At 37.9% G+C, this 5418-nt stretch overlaps 1 non-coding gene across 1 annotated transcript; it reads left to right on the top strand.

Moving 5' to 3' along the window:
* The first annotated feature begins 388 nt into the window (after positions 1 to 388).
* On the top strand, positions 389 to 494 carry LOC116122472. The gene has a single exon (XR_004126907.1). It is a non-coding gene; the product is annotated as a small nucleolar RNA R71 (small nucleolar RNA).
* Positions 495 to 5418: the final 4924 nt, after the last annotated feature.

The raw sequence follows: 5418 nt of genomic DNA, 5'->3' as shown, positions 1-5418 counted from the left end.
TAGTTGACTTGTTCTGATGATGATGAAGCTGAAGCAAAGGTGTTACCCCACTTGAAAATCATTGCTCGCATGGTTACCTGCACAAAAATCACATGTCAGTTGAGGTGTTTGAATAGAATTCCCTTGCATACCTCCTAATTGCTTTTGAAATGCTGTAAATTGGGCTGAAATGGCTGTGTAAGCATCAACTTCATGAATATCCATAGAATTCTTCATCGGCATTCTCTCATTGGGTCTCTAATAGTTGTTACTTGCCAGGACTTCAAACAACTCATAAGCTTCTTCAGGTGTCTTGTTTTGCAATGCTCCTCCAGATGCTACATCCATCATCGTTTACATATTAACCATCAACCCATTATAGAACGTTTGGACTTGCATCCAAACTGGCAACCCATGGTATGGACACTTTCTCAACAGTTCCTTATATCTTTCCCATGCTTCATACAATGATTAGTCTTTTCCTATAGAAACGATGTGATATCATTTCTCATCTTTGTAGATTTCGCTGGAGGGAAGTATTTAGTCAGGAACTTCTGTGCCAATTCATTCCAGGTTGTGATTGTTCCTGGTGATAGTGCCAATAACCATCCCTTTGCTTTATCCCTTAATGAAAAAGGAAACAATCTTAATCTGATGGCATCATCTGACACTCTATTTGATTTTAAGGTATTGCAGATTTCTAAGAAGTTTGCAATGTGTGAATTTGGATTTTCCTTTAGATCTCCCTTAAACTGAACCAACTGTTGGATCATCTGGATGATTGCCGGCTTTATTTCAAAGTTGTTGGCTTGCACTGGTGGCCGAGTTATACTTGGACCACTACCATCAACTGTGGGTACTAAAAATTCCCTTAATGTTCTATTTTTCGCCATCTCAATGACTATCACTTCTCATTCTCTTCTTTCTTTGTTAAGTCTTCTCGCGGTTCTTTCAATCTCTGGATCGATAGGACCCACTAGATGACGTCTAGCTTTTCGCATAAACTACAAAGAAAGAAACAAGGCATGAGATCACAAGCTAATAGAAAAGAACATCAAAATTAAACTAGAAAACAATTAAAACTAAAATTAAACTCCAATATAGCTAAAACAAGAAAAGTTCAGTGTTAACACAAAATCAATCCCCGGCAACGGCGCCAAAAACTTGATGTGTTGAAAATTACAACATGCAATGTGTAGCAAGTGCACTAGTCGCAAAAAGTAATAAAATGATAAGTAGAGTATCGTTCCCATAAGGATTCCTTGTTAAGCACTGATTTTCTTAGTTGTTTATGGAATCGGAGAAACCGAAAGATTTTTGGATTTATCGCCATAGCGAACTTTTCTGAACAATTCTAAAATTATGAAACTGCCCTCCGCTTGCGTCCTTACTTCAATCTTCAATCTTTGGTGCTCTCTAATAGGAACAAGCTTCATAGTACTTCAAATCCGCTTCAAAACTTCCCCAAATCCTGAGATTCACTTGCTTATGGGTCCAGAAACTCAATTCCACTCAGTATTTGCTCTAACTGCATGTTTTGGCCTGAAACATAAAATAAATGAAATTAAGTTGCATTTCAGGCACAAAAGAAAGAAGAAGTATCCAAAATCTGGCCAAAAAGCCTAGATAAAATAGTATAATCCTAAGATTATCAAGTGGGTGGAGGAAGAAAGTAGCTGGAAGTGGATTGGGAAGAGCAAAGAAGTTATACCAATTGCTGTGACCACAGAGGTTAGTTTTGATGAGTTGATTGATGAAATAATTAGAAGAGGTGATTTGAGTTGCTCATATAGTGATATAGTTATGAAGTATGTTTTAAGCAGAGTTCCTGAACATTATAATGTACCTCCTGCTATATTAAAATCAAATGAAAGTGTGAAGTTATATATGATTGATGTGGTCGATAATGGTTTGAGGTCGATTTTAAGGGTTTATTTTGTAGAAAAACCATTGGAAGTTGGTTCAAAAGAAGGGGATAACGAGGAAGTTGGCGGAGATTTGCTTCGTTTTAATTTGAACTATGAGGACATTGATCTGTTAGTTGAAAAATCAAGAGTAAACAGTGAATTGGGTGGTGAGGAGGACACTGTAGAAGAGGTTGGTCATGGGCGGCAGAATGAAAATGTTGAGGAGGAGGACCCCATACATGTTCCCGTAGATGTAGAGATTTCTTTAAATACAGATTATGTAGAAGGTGTGGTTTGTGAGGAAGAGAACACTATGGTCGTTTATGCAGGTTCAGAGGGGGCAATTGCAGGTAATAGTGAATCAACTTATTTTTTTATAGATGGATCGGAGTTGCGTATAGGGTATTTATTTGACAACAAAGAGGAAGTGGTGAGGAAGCTAAAACTTGTTGCCGTGAGAGGTAATTTTGAGTTCATCACTAAAAATTCAAATTCATTGGTTGTGACGGTTGCATGTCGTGATCGAAAGTGCAAGTGGCAAGTTTATTGTAGAAGGTTGGCGGAGTCCGAAAAATTTATTCTTAGCACATATACCCGTGAGCACACATGTGGTTTGGGACATATTTCAGGTGAGCATCGACAAGCCTCCGCTAACGTGATTGGACAATTTGTCAAAAGTCAGTTCGTTGAAGGGAAAGGTCCATCTCCTAAAGACATTCAGAGACTTGTGCGCACAGAGTTAGGATGTGCTGTTAGTTACTGGAAATGCTAAAAAGGGAGACAACATGCACAAGATTTTGTGAGGGGCATGCCGGAGCACGGGTACGCAGTATTAGAGGCGTATCGTTATATGCTTGAGTTGACAAACTAAGGTAGCAAGACAACTTTGAAGTGGGACAGGAATATGATGTTTAAATATTTTTTTGTTGCTTACGATTCTACTATAAGGGGTTTTGTAAACATGAGAAAGGTGTTGATTGTTGATGGTTGCTTTTTGACGTAAAAGTATGAAGGTACATTGTTGGTGGCCACTGCACAAAACAGCAAGAATCACACATATCCTGTTGCATGCTGTGTGGTTGACTCTGAGAATGACAAGTCGTGGACTTGGTTTTTTCTGCAATTACGTACAATAGTGCCCAACAGTGACGAGTTATGCATAATATCCGATAGGCACAACTCTATAAAAAAGAGGATTGCCACTATTTACCCTCAAGTACATCACAGATTCTGTATGAGGCACCTTGGTGAGAATATAAAACAAAAGTTTAAGTGTGCTGGCCTCCTTCAGACATACTACATGGCAGCAAAAGCTTATCGGGTTGATGAGTTTGAGGAGCACTTCCAACAAATCCGAATCAAGGATGATAGAGTTGCAAAGTATCTTCAGCATGATGTTGGTTTCGAGTGATGGAATAGAGCTTACTTTCCTAGAAGAAGGTTTGATGTCATGACCACGAACATAGCTGAGTCCATAAATTCGAAGTTGTTAATAGAAAGAGAGTTTCCAATAGTTGCACTTTTTGATGCAATCCAAAGGACATTGTCACGGTGTTCCATGAGCATTGTACGGAGTCAGATAATTTTACTACAACCCTTATTCCGTCAGCTGAAAAATTATTGCGAGAACGTATGGAATTGTCAAATGCACTGTTTGCCTATCCTCTTAATGCTCAAGAGTTCACTGTGTGCGTGGTCTGGATGCCCTAGTTAACCTTGTTAGTAAAACTTGCAACTGTAAAGTGCTTGACATTCAACGTTTACCTTGTCCTCATGCACTAACAGCACTGAAACACCAATAGAAGCCAGATTTTGGTTCAAGAATTTACATAGAACTTTGCTCCCCTCTCTATATGGCAAATCACTACATGCTCGCTTATTCAGAAACAATATATCTAATGCCTCCAGAAGAGCAGTGGATAGTGCCACCAGAGTTGGCTAACATTATCATCCATCTGCCATTCAAGAAGACAACAAAGGAGAGAAAAAGAGTTAAGCGTATTCCATCAGCCTCTGAGGTTCCCCGGAAGATGAATAAGTGCTCAATTTGCAAGCAACCTGACCACAAGAGAAGTAGTTGCTAGAAGTAATCACATGCAGATCAAGAAAATTAGGTTCAAATAAGGATGAAATTCAGGGAGTTGCCAAGGCCAACCGTCGATGAGTTATTGTTTTCAATTATTGATATTTTAAATTTTATTGTTACCTTGAATAAATCATTCTTTATGTTTGGTATTCTTGCTACATGGCCTAAATATGTGTTCATGATTTTAATTTGGAATTAGGTTGTCAAATTGAGGAGAAAGTATGGAATTAATATGTGTTGGTAATTTTAGTTTGTCAAAATTCAGGAGAAAAGATGGAAAAGTATGTACTGCCTATGATTGCTTAAACGACTAAGTATATCGCCTAAGCGACAAAGGGTTTTTCATAAACGATTGCTGATGAGAATGCAAAATGTCATATTTACCCCCCTTAATGGCTAGTCTTTTATACCTATTTGCTGCCTAAAATGTACTGATTTTTATTCTATTTTGACTTAGGAAGCAAATGGGAGCGTTAATTGCAAAACGGAACTAATTAAGTGAATTCGGACAGTTTTGACGTTGTTTCGTATTTTGGGCATAACTCTCTCATCTGAGCTCCGATTGAGATGATTCAAAATGCTGTAGAACGCTAAGAAATATATCTACAACTTTTATGTTTTGAGTTTGGAGAGATACTTGCTGCATCAAGGTTGTAATTGGGCTTGAAGTTGACGCATCTGCACTGCCGATGTTCTGGAACATTCTGCCTTGTAATGCAAGTCCAAGAGGCAGTTTATTATTGGAAGATTTGAAGACATGTGGCACACGAGTTACAGCTGGACACATCACTTTCCTATTTTTATTTTTAAGACTTTATTGTATTTTCAATTAATTAGAATCAGATTAGGATAATTGATTTTAGGAGATTGAGTTGGATTCAAACACTTGAATTAGATTTTTGGGAGGAGAGATCAGATTAGTTTTTTTTTGGTGGACACACGCCTCTCTCTGGTCTTCTCTGAACTTTTCCTCTGTAATTCGGTGATGGCCATGAGAGGCTGATTTTGATAACTTGGTCGAAGTAAACGGAAGCCTCGGAATCGATAAACTGTGAGATCTAATATAATTTTCTTTGTGTTCAATTTTCGTGTTTGAGTATTGGATGTTTTTCTATGCCTAATTTTATGATTGTTTCATTTAATTACTAGGGAGGCCTACTAGTTTATTAATTGTCGCAATCTACTGCTAAGTTAGATATCAAATCCGTAATTGTTTGATCCCTCCAACTTGCGAAGCAATTAGGGTTAGTAATTTGCTGCGTCAGGAATTAATAACCTTACGAAGAACATTCAACTAAATTAAATACAACCGCTTGTGTTTGTGTTGTTTAGCTTCATCGATCTCTCTAATTCTTAAGGCTGCCACTAGATTAAATCTTGAGCGCTTGTCTAGGGTTGTTTAGGGGTAAGATTAATTAGGATCGCTTGTTTCCTGATTAATTACAA

The sequence above is a fragment of the Pistacia vera genome, unplaced genomic scaffold (assembly GCF_008641045.1).
Source record: "Pistacia vera cultivar Batoury unplaced genomic scaffold, PisVer_v2 Contig1342, whole genome shotgun sequence".
Classification (NCBI taxonomy): Eukaryota; Viridiplantae; Streptophyta; class Magnoliopsida; order Sapindales; family Anacardiaceae; genus Pistacia; species Pistacia vera.
The sequence above is the reverse complement of the archived record's forward strand: the minus strand, read 5'-3'. Positions and strand labels throughout refer to the sequence as shown.